Below are 18,576 nucleotides of genomic sequence, written 5' to 3'. Positions count from 1 at the left end.
TTAAGCCTTTGGTATGCACTGTCTGCAAAGGATGAAATCAGTGACACTGACTTATTTTACACAGGGCTTTGAAAAGCCATTACAGGGAAAGTTTTGTGCACACTTATGAATATGACTGCCCCCACAGAACCTGGATGAGACAGCCTTTTAATGTAGCTCAATTTTTATTGAAATGAAACTTCTGAAGTTAATGAAGAGAACTGTCATTTGTTTGCACATGCTATTTCTGTTACAGGGAGGCGCTACACCTGCACCCATAAAACATGGCTTTCAGGTCACGCTTCAGAATCTATTTAATCCAGTCTGAGAGCTGCTGCTATCAGGAGTGGGGTTCACCTTTTCCTCCTTGCCTTTTGGCCTTTTTCCCTGTGTTGGTGGAATAGTTTTCACCTGGTGTGTGAGCTGAATGACCCATTCCCCAGCTGCATGCTCAGTAGAAAGTTGTGGGGCAGGCTGGTATGTGCTCTTTGTTAAGGAAGAAGGTCAGAGGTAATGACCTTGGCAGCATCTTCTAGTTAGCTTCATTTAGGTATAATGTGAAGTTGTATGAGTATGTTTTAGATACTATAGGTATCTAGAAAGAGGGGAAAAAATGTAAATGAGTAGGTAGAACTTAGTTGGGCTTTTTGTTTGCCTTTTTTTTTTTTTTCTCTTCATAAACATGCAGGCAGGATTGCAGGAGTTATCTCCCCTCTTTTTCAGAAGGGAGAAAAAATGTTTGGAACAAGCTGTTTTAGAAAATAGAAAACTGGGGTCTTATACTGAATATTCTTCCTCTTGCCTTGGTGTGCTGGTGGGGAAAGAGGAGTTTGCTAAGCTTGTTATTATCTCTTTCAGCTTTCCTAGTGTATTTTCCTGCCTGGCAAGCTCTTGTTTACAAGCTGGAGAGCAAAGCAAGCCCTGAAGAATAAAAGTGGTGAGAAATGGAGAGCCTGCTGCTGCTACCTCAAACCTCGCCTCCAACAGCATACAGGGCAGGTAAATTGCTGTGTACCAGATGTGACTTTTTCTCAGAAATGTTTTTATTGCTCTTAAATAACAGTTCTGGCTGTTCCTGCGGCATCTGCCGTAGGGTTCAGTTGTGGCTACAAGGTAGGAGTTGGGAAATTGTGTTTTTCATTTTGCTGGAGTCTTGTTTATTTTACACTACTATCAGATATGGTTAAGATGCGAATCCTTATGTGACCCTTTGTGAGAAAACTCCTAAATTATAATTTAGCTTCTTCAAATTGCAGGAAAATAAATTCTAGCATTATATTCTTTTTCTAGTCTCTCCATTCTCACACTTCATACACGGACACGCTCCTGGTATGTGGCTGTGAGTTCGGTTTGGGCTTGGACTCCATGATTTTAAGGTTTTTTTCCAACACGGCCGGTTCTGTCTCAATCCTACGAGCAGTTCCTGTGCCCGGCAGCCAAACCCCGACGGCTGCTGTGGTTTGCGGGCTGCCCTTCCCCCTGCCCGGGGCCGGCGGGGTGTCCCCCCCTCCGGGCGCAAGGCTCGGAAAAACGCTGCGGGCTGGGCTTGGGGTTCCTTATGCCGACCCCACCTCCGTGCCTCCCCCTGGGCAGGGCCCTGCCCGTCACCTTCGCCGCCTACAAGTAGCTCCGGCGGCAGCCGGGAATTGGGAGAGTTTTGTCCATGTCCGAGCTTGGGAGAAATGCCCCTGCCCTGCCGGCCCTGCCTGCCCCCGGCAGCGCAGCGGGGTCCAGGTAAGCCTGTGCCCGGGGATAGGGGGGGGTCGGGATGCTCGGGGACTGGGGGGTCGGTCCCTGCTCCCGCCTGCTGGGCCGGATGCTGGCGGGGACGAGCCGGTCACAGGAACGACCGGGAATTCCTGGAGAGCGACTCGCTGGGGGGGGCGGTGGGGTGGGGGGGAAGGAGGGTTTGGGGGGAGGAGGGGAGCCCTCGGAAGCTCCCTCAGCCCATCGGCTGCTGTTGGAGTTACCACGGAGCTCGTGTTGGCGGTGCGGGGCCGCCCCGGCTCCTGGTTGGAACAGTCACGGGTGAGGGGGTTTGGGTCGTGTTTTTTCGGTATTTTCCTTCTAATCATGTGCGTGGCGTCACAGGCCCGCTGCCAGGTAACGTGCTGTTGTCTGCCAAGAGCAAAAGAGTTTTTAAAAATGATTTTATCTAACCTGGTGGTATTTCAGTGGTGAAAAGCATTTTTTCATAGTTTGGAATATGTGGAATTACAGTACTAAAACAGTTTTGATGTGTAACAATGTGGCTTATTTATTCTGTCTTCATCAGGAGGGGTTTTAATCTTTCTGTTAAAGACCTGAGCTACATAATTATTTCCTGCAAAAATCACAGGGGCAGTAATTGCCTGGACCCTTCTTTTCCTGTTGTGCAGAGACCTGTTAATAGGATTCTTCTCTCAGAAAGAAAGGTCTCCTTAGCAGCATTTAATGTCAAGAATGAAGCAGTGTCAGGTAGAAACTGAATGTATTTCAATGAAGAAGCGTATTCTAAAGAATTCCAACCTTAACTCTGGAGCGTTCAGTGTTTTGCAAAATAATCGTGAAGTGATGTATTTAAAAAGTAGGAAACGTCTCCAAATGGCCTGCACTTCAGTGTGAAAATTAATGAGAAAATACTGAAGTTGAAACCTGAAAAACAATTTGAGTGTGCCTTTAGAAAACAGAAATCCAGGTTGAATAAATAGGGGAGGTGACAGAAAGGAAAGTATTCTAAAGCGTGTGGGGGAGGGAATCACATAAGACTTTCCAGCCATTTACAAATGGTGAGAGAATATGCAAATGTATTTATTTATGAATTTGCCTGAGAGGGTTTTTGTATGCTGATGCTGCTTCTGGTTTGGCCTTATTTAGTGCTAAGGTGCAAGTCCAAACACGCAAAGGGCCAGATTCCTGCTGACGGGGCTATTCAGCCCTGCCAGGGTCCCGCTGGCGGCGTGCGCAGGGCCAACTGTGGGAACTGAAACCACATCCAGAGAAAGATGCTTCAGGACGTGGCTGGAGAGGGCCTGGGCTGGCGAGCTCCGGGCCGGGGTAGCCGTGTGCCCTGGGGGGTGCCTGCCCTGGCCCCGCACAGCCCCTCCACCTCCGGCGCTGGCTGGGAGCTGTGGGGTGACGGGCTGTGGCTGTCCCTGCTACCGCGTGTCCCGTACTTCCAGTTGTAACACACTCATTTCCCCATTCTGACTTTTGCCAGAGTTTTTTGCCTGGGAATTTGCATGCAGGTGGTTTGCTGTGCCCAGAATTTTGGGAAAACATGGACAAAATGAATCCTATATTTCTAAGAAGAAGCTTGGGGGGGGGAAAACGATATCTTGCCTATTTTCAATACTCCTGACCTGTCACTGAACAACTTTGTTTCCCACGCTTTGGAGAAGGGAACTAAATTTTGTTTTGCATGTATTTGCATCAGGGATGTGCTTTTTGTTGTTCCCTCTGAAAATCTTGCCAAGTCTAGCCAATGAATAAGTCTCTGAAAAATGCACATGCTTTGATTTTATTTTTTTTAGTAAGCTAAATGTCTGAAGTTTGTGTCCTCAACATACTGGAATCTCCAAGAGCTTCCAGTCGTGGCTGGGCTGACTCTGTGCCAGTCCCAAAGCATAAATGAAGATGCTGCCTTAGACCTGTGGCTTCAGATAATAAACCAGATTGTCATCATCGCAAATCAGAATGAGGTTTATGATTTTTTCATACGCAAATTGACAGAGTGCCTGTACTTGCTGTCATAGAGATGCATCGTGCTGTAAGTACCAGCCTGGCCTGCCTTCCTGTCAGAACAGTGATTAGTGCGGGGTGAGATGGGCTGCTTGTGCCTCGTGCCTGCTGAACCTTAGGGATATGGGGGAGTTGAGAACGGTCAGTGTGAGGGTGATGGTTGGACTGGAGGATCTTCAAGGTCTTTTCCAACCTGGATGATTCTGTGACCTGCGTGCTGGCCGAGCGAGCTCGGGGATCCACCGTCAGCCTTCTGCTGTCCCCACTTCTCACATCTGGCACTGGAAGCACTCAGAGTAATGAGGAGTGTCAGAAGGGGGTCCAAGAATGAATACTTTCCAACTACTGTATAGGAATATGTAAAGTGTTTGAGCTTGGAAAATCTTCAGACAATGAAGTACAGAAAATGTGCAAAGTGAATGAATGTAACTAATCAAATGAACTGATCATAAGCAACTGGAAGTTAACAGACTGCTTAAAAAGATGGGCTCGTCAACAATAGACAAGGTCAAATCAAAGTTAAGCCAAACAGATGCTTTCTCTCTCCTTTCATTTTTTTCCAGCTCATCCCCTTTAGACGAGCATTTTATTTGCCTTTTTTCCTGTCTTCTGTGATGTGACCAGCTTCCATCAGCTCTCAGTGATAAACAGTCCTGAGGCTGCTTTAACCAGGCCTTTAAGTATTCTGGAGTGAAGTCCGTCAGACTTGGAGAATCTGAGGACCTGTAATTCATTCTGCTTTCTAGGCTGTACTTTTCCTGTTCCAGGCTGAGTTCTTACACTGTGGTGGTGGTTTTAATTAATGACCAGAATGACGAGCTCGTTTCTGGCTTTTTGAACAAAGACTCTAGCGTACTTAGCAAGAATGTTCTTCCTTCTCACTGAGTCAAGAATACTTAATATTCCCTTGTTTTTATTAGTTTCATTTCTTTCTTTTTTTGTATCTTTGGGCTTTGAGGTGTTGCCCATTTCTCTTTTTGCCTGAACAGCCCCTGTTCTCCTGCTGGCTCTTATAGAGTCTGCCTGCCTGGGTGTCAACTCTTCCTTGTCACTCTCTTACTTCCAAGCCCCAGTCTCTTTGTCAAAACGGGTCCTGACTCCCCTAGTTTCCCATCTGATCTTTGTCCTCCTCTTCATCCTCCTCCAAATCAGAGGTTTTGGGGTTTTTTTTGGTGCCCCCCAATCAATTGCCTTTACTGGTTCCTGTTTCAAGCCTCCTTGCTAGGACAGCCTTGTCCATCATTTTCCCTCTGCCCTACCACCTACCAGTCCAACCTCCACACACTTTTACTCTACTATTTTCCACCTGATTCTAACTCTTCTCTGAATTTGGTGATTCCTTTGCTCCCCCTGAGTGTGATCCAAGCAGCACAGCCATGAGAGCACAGCTGAGGTGCTCTGGTTTCACTAGCTGTGGGTGATGCTGGGCTTCCAAAAGAAATTCCAACAATAGCCTTGTAAGCTGTGGATTGACTGCATGGAAACTTTAATACATCGAGTCTCTACTGAATTTATGCGAAGTGGTTGCTCAGGGATTTAAATTCAGTCCCGATTTCACAGGTAAATCAAAACCAAGTACTTGATGCAGTAGCAGTTCCTTGCCAGATTTTTAGTCTGAACTTTGAAGGACAAGAGCTACTGTTTCATAAAAGATTGTCAGAATATTTTTTAACCTTGAGAAGACAATGTATTATCCTGAGACTTGTTCTTAAACAGCTGGAACCCTTCATCTGACAACTTAAAGCAAGAACACCCAAACCCCATGAGCATATCTCCAGCTGGAATATTCCGATCAAATGGATAAACATTTGTCAGAGGTACCTATAGCAGGAAATGTGAAGCAATGCTGATATGTGTAGGACCTTTCTGGAATACACAAACCTGTCTATTTTCCATCCCAAATATGAAATGGCATCTCTCCTCTTTGGGAGTTTATTCTTGGTGCAGTATTCCATGCATGCAGAGCTATATAAGATTATTTCTTGGATCATGGATTTTTCTGCACCTGTCCCTGTTACTATACAGGCTTCTAGCTCCAAGAACAGGGAAGGGGTATGATCAGAATTTGAAAATAGTATCTTTTGCTGTTCATCTGTCCAGGAGTAATTATGCATTGAGCTGTCCACTGAGCCTGTATCTGGTAAAATTTCAATCCTGGTTTGCAGCAAATGTTTCTTGTTATTTATTTTTTTATGATCATAAATGTAAATCAGCAAGGGGTTTTTTTTCTGAAGAAAGTTACTAATATAAAATCACAAATATTTATTTTTAAATTGTCAGCAAACTTTCCATGAGTTGTAAAACAAAGGGTTTAGATAGTAAACATACTCTCTGAGTGGAGTTCTGGGATAATCTTAGAGCTTGTAAAATGTGAAGGTTTGACCCAAGGGTTTGTTATACTTCTGTGACTAATCACCGTAAAGCCGATCTCTGGGTTTTTACTGTCCTGTCTTTGAAATGGTCGCATCATGTTGCGTATTTATTGCCTACGCTGAATTTTCTGCTATCTAAAATATCACAAGCCGTTTTTACAGGACCATTTGTAGAAGACTCAAGAATGACTTGACTTCATCTCTTACATTGGAGAAATCCCAGCAATGGCATCCTGCTTGTATGCTACTGATGCTATCAAAATCGTCCTGAGCAATGACCAGCGTCTCAGTTCCCCACACTGCCCCGTGCAGCTCCTCACCCAAGCAGACCTTCTAAGGGAACAGTGTTCCCAGTACCATGAGGTCTGATTTAAGACATTTATATGAGACCTAGAATGTGGTGCCCAGCCTGCTTCAGCGTGCCCAAAACAGCAGCGATGTGATGCCCCAGGATCTTGGAGAGCTGGAATTCTCTGCTCCCCCGAACGCTGCCTGTGAACCCCAAGCAGCAACAGCGTGGCTTATGTCAGGAATGTTTGTTTCGTGGAGGCTGAAAGCGGGTCATCTGTGCCGATTCCCCACGACATGTGGCCGTACGCAGCTATTCCGCATTGCTGAGGGATTTATACATTCATGGGTCCCTCCAGCTTAAGATCGGATGAGCTCATACAATTTGTATTTTTGTTTAATCCAGGCATAGTGTGGGCTTTCTGCTTATGGCAAGTGTGTGGTTTGCACCTGTCCCTGCCTCCCTCTTGTTCCTTCACCCGTCCCTGCTGCTGAAGACCATTTGTAGAAGAAGCTGTAAGACAATTTAATTGTAAGATTGTAGTGGTACGAGTGCTGTCCTCACGGGGTCCGCTGCTTTAGCTCCCTCCAGACCTCAGTAGGAGTTAACTGCCCCAGAAAGTGTCCCGATTTTGGGTGTGTGTTTGGCAGCCCTTGCCAGGTTACACGTGGTTCAGTTACACTGCTGACCACATCCACAATTTGGGGGTTCTTTAATGGTTTTGCACGTCCTGAACACCTTGAAATAAAATGTTTAATTTTGGATGGAAAAGGGATGTTTTATTTGTCACGAAACCAAAGGTTGTACTTTTAAGCTGAAAAAGTGATTTTGATATGGACTGAATCAATTCTTACTTAACTGATTCAGTTGTCAAACTGAAAATATCTGTGATGGGACAGTGCCTGAAAGCTGTTCCTGGCAGATCTTGGCTGACAAGGGTCATGTCTCTGATGCTTCTACCAGTGTGAAATTTTGAGTTTCTAGTCCCAATCTCATGAGAATTCTCTGCAAACCCTTGACTGAAATAAGTTGCTTAACTGGGGAGTGTGACTTTCTCTGTAAGCAGCATCTGTTCCTCAGGAAGCTCAGCTACTGTTTCTGCTATGTGGCATTTTCCAGTGAGGGCTGAGGAGCCCCATGTATCAGACAGATGCAGAACCATAACCGAGCTTAGAATTACACAGTGAGAGCGATGTCAGTCCTTCCCTGCCCTTCCTTTTGCACCAGCTGCTCTCCATTTCCCCATGGCAGATCTCATGCACTAATGTAGAGGAGACACTTAAATCCCTATGAAGGCCCGTGGTAAGTGGCAGGGGTTTTAGAATTGCTTCTGTGGTATTTCAAAAAGGTCTTGGGTGGCGTTTCAGAAGGGTCATAGAACCTCTTCTGACGCACTAATGGAATATGAGCTTGTGCGCCTGCTCTTGGGTCTCTTGGGCTGAAGGATCTGAGCCCATAACCTGAACTGACCTCTGAAAACCCACCCACAAAGCTTACCTGTTGCGTGATTATTTAACGCAGGAGGTGTGGTCTAGGTGCTGGAGCAGGGACTTGGACAGTAGACTTGTTCTCTTTCCACTTTTGCCATTAAGTTACTGCATGAATGTGGCTGAATCGCTGTGTGGCCCCAAATCTGTCCGTTGAATAGTTTACGTCAGCTCTACGTCTGGGAGGGGTTGAGTTCAAAGCACCTTTATATACATACATATGTATATCAAGTAATTTTGCTTAAGTTATATAAAACAGACTGGTAAAACGAGAAGGATTTGCTCATATTAAATAAAAAAACCCCACCTTTCCAGGCTAGTGGGGTTTGTTAGTGAATTGTCAGTCATTAGATGAGACTAACAGAATTTCCTGTTGTGTACTTAGGAAAATTGTTTCTTTTAACATATAAAATTAAAAAAGCCGAGATCAGTTGTAACATCTTGTATATCCACTTACAGGAATTTACAGAACAGACACCTTCTGTGCTTCCTGTTTTCTGTTAATAACTTCTTACAACTTTAGCACATGAAAAACATCTTGAAATTTGTTCCTGAGTTTTGTCCATAGTGAAAACTCTCACAAAAGCTGTTGTGAAATCGCTGTTGTGCACAGCTTGCAGGTAAGGTCCTTAGCAGCAGAAAAGATTCATAGAAAAGAAAATGTATGCTTCCTAAAATATTAATCATAAATGTAAAATGATTTTGTATGTTATACAGTCACCCCAATGCCTTCTGAAGTTCAGGAAGACTCCAGAATTTCAGTGATTAACTGGCATTTCCGCACTGCTGGCCAAATGAATGCTTACCAAATGTGGAGCTATGTGATTAATGAGCTGGCTTTGCTCGGAGACCTCTGAAACTCTATTTAGTGTTTGATTATTAGAATAATATTGCTTTTAATTGTGAAAATACGTGTGCTCAAGTTGCATTGTGAGACAGACTGATTTTTTTTCAAAAGCCACGTTCAGGAAACATTAGTTCAGGTCCTGCTGGTTTTATACATTTATACGCTTCACTGCAGTAAACAAAAGCCTGTGAGAAAGAAATACCTGTTATCGGTCATTATTCTGAGCTGAACTGTACTTAATGCCCAGACCTTCGTGTTCTGTATCTCTGTTGACCTTGTGTAATTTTTACCTTAAAAAAACCGCCCAGTGCTGGACCAAGCCGCTGGCAGAGCCTGCAGCTTCCTTTGCTGCACGATGGTTTATCAGGGAGCACGGCAGAGCTGCCCCGCTCTGTATCTGAACTCCATCGCGTAATGCTCCTTTTCTTTATGACATCTAATGGCGACATTATTTATTTAGCCTCCTTGTAACAAAGCCACCATTGTACTTGAGTGTTGTGAGAGAAAGCAGAGAGCCTGCCACCGCCTTTGCCGTGTAACTGGATCGACATACCACCAGAAGCCCTCGTTATTTATTTATTTTTCTAAGTGCAGAAAGAGAGGAGCACATACCTGATGACAAAGGCGGGCAGCAGCTGGCATTTCTGCTCTTCAGCTGGGCCCATGTCCTGGGGGAACCGTAATGTCCCTCTCTTCTTACTTCTCTCACGCTTTACAACACTTAAAGATAAGCAAATACATCACGATTTCCTTGGGAGTTGTTTGTTAGCGTCCTGCACTGCTCTTTAATACTTAGATACAAGTGTGACTTCTTAATAGATTTTTGAAATGTAATGACAAGCCTCATTTAAATTCTAGTTTTATAGTTATCTGTGAAAAAGGAGAGTGTACCACTTCTGACAAGTGACACATTGCTGAAACAGAATGCCCTAATTCTTTTTTTTTAATGCCCTTTCATTTAGGCAATATCAAGAAAGAGTTTTGCTGTTGATTTGAGTGGAATCAGTATCAGATTCCAAGTGGATTTCTGGTGACCCTCTGTGTGCTGGATACACATGGGTATCTCGGGTACCGCACCACCAAGGGCCCACCCTCTGCCATTAGCTCGGAGAGTGATCAGAGATTGGAGGGACAAGCCCTAATGCTTTTTGTGTTTTGCACCCAGACTCCCATTTTGTATCGGAGGAAGCTCGGCACAGCCCTACCGCTGGGAGCACGCAGTGATTTGGGGTGAATTCCTGTGTGCCAGGGTGAGCCGCTGGGATGGCTCGGAGCCGCTGAAAGGCGGCCGTCCCGCCCGGCAGCGTGTCCTCTCCTCTCCCCTCCCCTGGCATCGCCTCACCATTCACCCGATTCCTCTGTGAACTTTTCCAGCTCAATAAACCAGCAGAAAACGAAATGAAAAGCCTGAACAGCTTCTGCCAGATTAGCAAACTGAATCAACTCAGCAGAGTCCAACAAGTACTGGAGCTGCAGCAAGTCCAGTGTCAGGGATAGGAAAGAGAGAAATGGGAAGAGAAGGGCTGAAGGCAATCTGTCCCCTTCGGCTCAGCTGCGTTTGAGCAGATTCCTCTCTGAGGCCCAGGGATCGCTGGTAATCTATGAGCCACACACAATGAAGTTCAGCTGGTTTGAGAAACTATATTAAACAGTACAATTAAAACCACTCCTCAGTTATTGAGACCCTAAAATGTCCCAGTGTTGTGTGATACGGCGTATGGTATTCTCTAAAGATTTTCTAGGGGTTCAAAGAGCTCAGACACTGGTGGAATATCATTTAAATGTGCTTACAACATGGTTTCACTTGGGAACCTTGTTCAGCTAAATATTATTTTATTTTTCCAATGAGGCTTTCAAATGTGATTTGATTGTTCTGACCTCAAGATCTACCATTATATATTTTTCCAGGGACAAAACCTGTGACCTTAGTCAAAACTCCCAGTGAAGATTCATGTGGCTGTTTGGCAACAATACCAATTTAAGGTAATTCTTGGCAACTGTGCTTTCCCCAGCACACAGCTGCTTGCTTCTGCTCCACGCTGCAGCAGAAAACCCTACTCGCTGCAGCTGCTGATACTGATGTGAATTGTGAAATTAGCCTAAAAAGGAGCAGGAGCAAAGGAAATTTCTGTAGTTTGCTTTGGCTGTGGAACGTTTTGTATCAAATCAGGGGCTGAAGGAACACTGGGACCTGTCTTTGATCCACGGTACATTGGTATGACTAGAACAATAGTAGTGGCTTTGTGTTACCTTTTTTTCCATAACGTATTACCAAACAACTAAATAATAGAAAATGCTAAAAAATACTGATTATGTTTGCTGTAATGTCATGCAGAAGGATTAACTTCTGTAGGAATTATTGGATTCTACTGAAAAAATAATGAATATGTGTCTCTAATAGCCCTCGGTCCGCTGCCCTGCTAGCTAGTTTGGTTACTAGGTAGGGCAGCCACATCTGTGAAGTCTGGGATTGATGAGATCTCTCAGGGGTATTATTTGGCTATTAGGCTGATGTTACTTGGATGGTTTGGTGGGTAAAACCCAGGATTTTTATTTTTACTTTGTATCTGTGCCACTGTTGACCTAGTTTTTCAGCCAGTAACTCTGAGCAGCCATCTGTATCCCAGCTGATGCCAAGTAATGAAAATAACACTGCAAGGTAATAGCCCACTGGGCGATGGGGGGTTTTTATGAGTAGTATTTGCTGTTTGAGTTGCTTCCCCCTTTGGATTTCACTTTCCAACACCTAGTAAAAAAGGCTGGGGAGGCGGATGTGCAGGGAGCAGCGCTGTGGGTCGAGGGGGGCTCCCCTCAGCCCTGCCCACAGCTCTTCTCCTGCGTGAGACGGCCAAGGTGGCACCACATAGCTCTGGTTTTTACTTCATCCTGCTGCCCTGAGGGGCTCACCTTAGAAACCAGTGACCCATTTGGTGTGCTTGGGGCTGTACGGAAGAAGGCTGTCACAGCCATGAGAAATTATTTTAATGTTATGTTTCTCTGATATCCCTACAGTCTGTAACTGTTTTTGTGATGTTGGCACTGTACAGCTCGTACTAAAAGGTGCCGGTGAAGGGTGAGCAGGTGTCTCCCTTGGTGGTGTTGGTCGCCGATGTTTTCTGCATTTTACCTAGAGCATCTAGAAGATCTGTAAAGCAGCATTAAGAGGCAAGTTTTGGCCGGTAATCCTAATTACTGCTTTTCTATTTTCAAGTAATTTTGTGCAGTGACTGTAGTAGTGTTCAGAAATGAAGAGCATACTGATGGCAGCTAGTGACGTCTTTACCATGAATTATTATGAGGTTTTATGCATCTCTGAAAGCATTAGCTGTAAAAAAACAAGGATTCCCTGAAAGTCTTAGGTCTCAAAACTAACAAATGAACCATGAATATCAATATTTCTGGTTGTGAAGCAGAGTTTGAAACCATAATGTAAACACACTCTAAACATTTAGGAACCCAAGGGCAGATAAAATGAACCTCAGCTCTGTTGTTTTTACAAAATCCTTTGATTGTTTTTCCTCTTGGCCCTGTTTATTATTGTTACTGTGTAAGTTTATAGATAACAACCCTAAGCCTGCTTTTTCATGACTTGTAGATGTCCCGAGAATATCTTAGTTATTTCCTGGTGGTGATGAATGAATGGCTGGTGTGCTTGTGGCTGACACGAGAGTAAGGTTTCTGCCTTGTTTCTATCGTATTCTCTGATTCTAACGTATTATGGTGTTTTTAATTGCCAAGAGCAGCTGTAAATTCTCTCTTTTGGGGTCTCTCCATCACATCTCATTCAATTGTGATTAGTCATTAAATGTATTACTGCATTTATGGCAGGGCAGGAGCATGTTCTCCTTGCTCTCCCTCCTGAGCAGCTGTGCTCTTCCATCACTGAATCTGCAGATACAGCAACGGGCAGTTATTCACCCCAAATCTACAGCGCTTCCTGCAAAGGCAGTGGGGAAGTTTAATTGCTAATACTTGTAAAACATGGATTTACTGTGACAGTTGGGGCCCTAAAGGTGCTGCAGCCCTGCTCCCCGTTGGCTCTGCCCAGAGTTTCGCAGGCTTGCGGTTCCAGCCGGCGAGTGTGGCAGCACCGTCCGCCCTGATGGTAACGAGCTGAATCCGGCCTCGGAACAATTTGCCATTGTGAGATACAAATCGTTAGAGCTGCGGACCATATATAATATTTAATGACTTCTTTACAAGGCAGCCGGTTTATAATTTAGAAGGAGCATTTGGAGGCATGTGATTTATACTTTGAAGTAACTTTATAATTGGTGAATGCTATTACTGTGTGCACAGTGCTGTGTATTACTGCACGTTGCTAGTGGAACTTCTGCTGGTTTAGAGCTCCAGGTTACATGGTACTGTGCAGACAGGGCTGTTTTCCTGAGGCTTTGCACTGTTTTGCAAAGTTGCAAGTGATTTGCTCTGAGTTGCTGACGCTCTCCACCCTGCAGAAGCTTTCAGCACCCTCAGGTTGGGAGGGAAGTTGGATTTGTTTCTGAGAGTCTCACAGTTTTTTAATGTTTTTTTTCTGACAACAGTATGGCAAAAAGAGTGTTTTTTATCCCCAATTTAGATATGAGACACTTCATTTGAAGGTCCTTGAACTTCGATGTCTGTGCAGTTCTTGTCCAGAGTGATCAGGAGACAGCAGTCAGGTGCTGTGCTGTGTCTGGAAAAGTCTGGACACTATCTCAGTTTTGATATATTCAAATGTTTTTAAAAAAACTCTCCTCCTAATATAAGGGCCAAACTTTACAAAGATCTGTGGCAAATCCCTGAGCTAAACCAAAGTCTCCAAAGTTAAGAACCTTGCTGCTGAGTTCAGCTATCCCCGCTGTGCCCGGGAGAGGCAGGACTTAGCGCGTTCACCCTCTGAGGCATCGGGTGGAAGAACCATGACTTTGTCTTTTTCTGAATGTTCCCATGTGGTATGTTTGAACCTTTATTATTCATGTAGGACTAAGGTGAGGTTTGGCTGCAGTGCTTTGGCAAATCAGTCATCTCTGACACACCTGCACAAAACTTACACAAAAGAAATGCCCAAAAACCTCCTGTGCAGGGAAGGCACGACCAGCGTCGCCAGCTCTGGCCCTGAACAAGAGCTTTGCTTGTGATATGGCAGGAGGAGTTGCTCAGCTTTGTCTTTTTCCTTCCAAGCTGGCATCACGCAATGCAAGATTTTTTTCTTCTCATTCCTCAGACTATTGGAAATGGTGCCCTCGCCTCCTGTTGCAGAACGCTTGACTCGATCAGATACCAAGGCACTGCTTTGTGAAAACAGTATTTAATGCAATGACTAAACACTGTTTAGTTACTGAGTAACTTCCCGGGAGCCCTTCTCCATACTCTGGGAGTTACTGATCACATTATGTACTGGTGGAAGAAAAAGTCAGGCTTAAGGATGGCCTGTTTGTGTCCAGGATTTTGGAGAGGAGCCTGCATGGTTGCTCGCAGGAAAAACCTCAAACATGGGGCTTCTGTATTCTTCTCACGCACAGGAAATGTGGCGTTGAGATTTTTCCTAAGAAAATGATCCCCATCCTCTCCTGCTTCTGCTGTTCCATAAACCAGGGCTGAATTCTGAACTCTCTGTGGTGGCTTTGGCACCACCCAGATGGAGAGTGTGATGAATCCAGGCAAAAACCAAAGGCTGGATCTGTGTCCAACTGGAGAACAGTCTGCTCCTTGCCACCACGTAAAAACTGAACGTAGCCACAAGCGAGCAGCTTATTTTTGTAGGAAATGTGGAAGGAATCCTCAGTTTTCCCTTGAGAGCCAATACAGAAGAACAAATTGGAGAGCTGTTGCCAGCATGGTATTATTCAGTTGACAGCTTAGTTTGAGGGGGAAAAAAAATAGTGGCATAAAATCGGCTTATTTTTTAAGACCAGCTGGAAACTAGCGGGAATTCACCTCACCAGATAAGGATGTTGTAAAATGGTAGTATCGGGCTCCATCGCATATATTTGGATGTAGGAAGGAATTTATTGCAGAGGCTTGAGTTGATTCAGAGTCACACAAAATAGGTGAAAGTCTCAGTCTGTGTGCCTTCTGGGCTGTTTTACGAACAAAACACTTTAGGAAAAAAAAATTTAAAACCCCAGCAAAAAACCTGCAGCATATAAAAACATAGCTTCAGTTTTTCCTTGAACTGTATAAGCTTTAATTGTAGAACCCTTTTTCTCTCCCCTTCTGCAAGCAGTACACAAATTTTTAAGAAAATCCAATCCAACTACTTTGTTGGATTCAATCTAGCTACTTTCAGTTGGATTTAATTAGATTTTTTTGTCTAGTAGTGCTTCTGAGCTGCCCCAAGCAAGGGCTCTTGGCCAGTGCGGTGCTGTCCCAGCCTGGGGACCCCAAAGGATGAGGTGTGGGGGGTGAAGGATGCTCTTCTGGTGAGGCTGTCCTGGCGGGATGCGTGGGAGGGGAGGGTGCTGGGGCTGGGGGAGCGAGGGCCTTGCCCGCTCTCTCCGCTGGGGCCTTGGCAGCATCTTCAGGGAATTTTTCAGTTGTGCCCACGCAGGATTCGAGGCCACTGCCCAACAGCTTGGGCAGAAAAAGCACCGTTGTTAATAATTGACTGGTGAGATAATGAAATAGCCGAGCCCGCTGTTTGCTCTCCTTCCCTTTCCACTGCCACTGTAATGCTGTGCACGACGGAATCTTGTAAACCAAAGGGCAGTTTCCACTGGCGAGGCAGAGGGGTTGTGTGTGAAAGTCACTTGTGCATCTTTAAAGCCCGTGCTGTGTGTGGAGCTCCCGCTGCCTCCGACATCGCGTGGCAGGCCAGGTGAGAGCGGGGGAAATCGCCTCTGACGTGGTACGAGTTGTGTTGAGAACACTTCAGATTCTGATGTTTACAATTGCTTTTCCACTGTCTTTCAGATCCTTTGCAGACGTAGCTGGAATGTGGATCTGAAGCATTGGCTTTTGTTTTCTAAAGAGAAAATTGGAGGTAGAAAATCTGAGCCAGCTACGCTTACTGTGAATGTGTGTTCAGATCTTATGGGTCACTAAGCCAAACATCAGTTCAGTGTGTGTGTATGTGTTTTAGATGGCTGTATCTGGTATCTGTTGTCTCACTGTAATTCAGCAGTTGCTGTGATGCCTACCTGTATACTTGCTCTATGCAAGTAAAGAATGAAAATAACATTCTGGTTACTCGGTGTTGCTTGTGTCTTGTTTGCTGTAAATCTGGTAGGAACTGTGATTCTGTGCTGATCTGTGGTCTAAGTAACTGCTCCTTAATCTCTAGGTAAATGCGTGTGTCTGGGGAGGGAGGGAGGGAGGTTCAGTGAAGTCCTGAGCGCAGGTTTGATGCAGTTTGTACGATGTTCCATGGTTTGAGTGGTTCCCGATGCACCCGGCCGTGCCCATGGTGCTTGTGGGCAGCAGTTCCTCGGTGGTTTGAGAGGTCCCCACAAAACTGGAGGCGCAGAGACTGTGCTCAGCCCCCAGCTCTGCAGAGCTGCTGGTCACGGGATTAGAGACCTCTTGCAAGTGCACACCCAGATGCAGGCATGAGCTAGTGGAGGTGGCAGGAGAGGAAAGTGTGATGTTGGAAAATGAAGTGTCAAAGTGTTGTGTTTTCTATCGATCCCTTCTCCCCGCCAAGGACTAACTCGGCTCTCAGGTTTCTTCCAGAGCATCTGCTGCCAAAGTCCATCAGCTCCCCTCCAGAGGCACCCTTCTGTAACAGTCAGCAGGAAACAGATGAAGGAGCAGGATATATCTTGGAAAATATTAAAAGCACATTTTGAAATGTTTAACCCAGGGTTGCAGGCAGCCACAGGCACATGTGATTACACAAGGCTGCCCAGACTTCAGGGCTTATCCTCTGTGTCTCTGCGTGTGAAAAATTACCTTTTTCATAGGGAAATGCGTGAATGTAACCAAATAACTGAACAAGGGCAGAACTGAATTCATACCAACAAATTTATCTTTAAACTGCTGAAATTATTGGTGTGTAAGGGACCAATCTGACACCTGTGGTGGACATGGACAGCCTGGTGTGTCAGCTCTGCTGTGCCGGTCGGTCTGACACAGACACAGGAGCTCTGCCCTGTCCTTGGGCGTGCAGATTATGCATTTGTTTGCAGAATTAAGAAAATCCAGGTCCACGTTAAATAGAGGAGGTAAGAGGTCTGGCAGTTAGACATTTTTACCCAGAAAATAGTTAACCCTGGTACAAATACACGTGATGATCCTCCGCCATAGGCAGTGTTTAAGTGGCGAGGCTGATGCTGAAACGCAGGTTGGGGATGACCAATTTGGGAACTTGAAAGGGAATTTTCTGCAGAACAGATTAAATGTAGAAAGCAGTATCTGAAAAACCTCCCACCTTTCTGTTTGATCAGGGACTAACTGGCGTGAAGCGTTACAGACGGGGCATCACTCAGCCTCTCAGCCATCCTCTGAACGGAACTTCCCCTTCTCTCCGAACTACTCACCTGTTGCCAGAGGTGGAATAACTGCCCTGGCGTTAGCTGCTTTGTTCAGGTCTCTCTCATTATTGCTCTAGGCACTGCCTTTTCCCAGAATGAAATAAATTTATGCTTTTCCCAGTCTTTTTCCCCTGACATCTGTCAGTTTTGCAGCATGTCTGAATGCTGTTTGCAGACCAGGTGTTTAATTTCTGCCCGTGATTCTGAGCAACTTGCACCCCACCATTAAACCTCTACTGATGTAACTGATGGATATTTCCAGATTATTTTTAACTACTGATACAGTTTCTCATTGTTTGTTATGGAAACCAGTGATAATAATGTTTAGTGAGATTAAGTATAAATGCTTATGAATTCTGCCCAAATGAAAGATATGGGAAAATACTGGAATGCAATGCTTGCCAAAGGAATGGGCCAGTCTAATATATTAATGTCTTATACAGTCGGTGTTTTTCTCTTATTCCAATGGAATGTTCTGTAGAACTGGATATTACATTACTGTCTCCCTCAGCCCAAGGGCAGGCACAATTATGTTTAACATCTGGATGAATTAGACTGAAGACAGACATCCTCTGGAAAGGAATAGTTTGTTTCTTATGTCAAAATAAGAAAGTTAGAGCTAATGGCTTTTTTAGTACCAAATTAGTGTTAATTCATAATCCTTAATTTGTATATAAGAAAATGACAGCGCTAATATTGTTTGTTAATTACATTTTAGACTGGCAGTGTGCTATGAAAGAATGGAAAAGTTACATGCTTTATTGAGGGTAGTACGTTATTAAAAAAAATTAATTTGTAGTTAGAAGTGCTTAGGAGGCCAGAGTGCTGGGTTCTGTTCCCACTGTAGGACTCCCAAACGATTTTATGGTAAGGCAAATAGTGGTGTGGCAGTGACAGTATCTGATTAACATTTGTAAGGTAAACTCTGAGGTATAAGGAGATGGTTTTGTTAGATGAAGCTCCGTTGCCACATCTCTGCTTGCTTTCTCTGTCTGTTTTTCTCCTGTGTGCTGTCTCCTCCTCACCTGTGTTCAGTGTTAAGAAGTTTTCTAATTAGCACAACCTGATTACCGTGCTCTTCTGTTCTTTGAGAGGCACTGGGCGAGCTGGCTTGGCCGAGCCATCCCGCTGCTCTGGGAAGATCTGGCAGGATTCTCTGTCTGAGGTGTTACGCATGGGTAATCCTTGGGTGGGAATGACTTTGGGAATACAGCAAAGGGAGCGTGAGCGTTTCTGTATCATTCATGAAGTTCATAGCACACACTCCAAAGCTCGCCAGGTTCAGCATAAAGCTTCTAATTAACCTTAAGAAGCAGAGAATGAATTGTTTAATCCATCTTTATTACTTCTAAAGGCCATAATCTAAATATATGCACACATATATACATAAATAATATACATAATCCCACTTGATTAGGTGGGAACTGGA

General features: G+C 44.7%; 1 protein-coding gene across 6 annotated transcripts in view; it reads left to right on the top strand.

Annotated features, from left to right (window-relative positions):
* The first annotated feature begins 1,591 nt into the window (after positions 1-1,591).
* The window catches only part of SHROOM1 (shroom family member 1), a 36,548-nt gene continuing 19,563 nt past the window's right edge, over positions 1,592-18,576 (top strand). For 5 of the 6 annotated variants that reach the window (XM_074883399.1, XM_074883397.1, XM_074883398.1 and 2 more), the window contains exons 1-2: positions 15,351-15,493; positions 15,589-15,658. The gene's annotated coding sequence lies outside the window, so the exon portion shown is untranslated. Of the gene's footprint in view, positions 1,714-15,350; positions 15,494-15,588; positions 15,659-18,576 lie in introns of those variants that run through there. The other variant, XM_074883396.1, reaches the window with a different exon arrangement.

This window comes from Strix uralensis, chromosome 14 (assembly GCF_047716275.1).
Source record: "Strix uralensis isolate ZFMK-TIS-50842 chromosome 14, bStrUra1, whole genome shotgun sequence".
NCBI classification, from domain to species: Eukaryota; Metazoa; Chordata; class Aves; order Strigiformes; family Strigidae; genus Strix; species Strix uralensis.
This window is presented reverse-complemented; position numbering and strand designations above follow the sequence as displayed.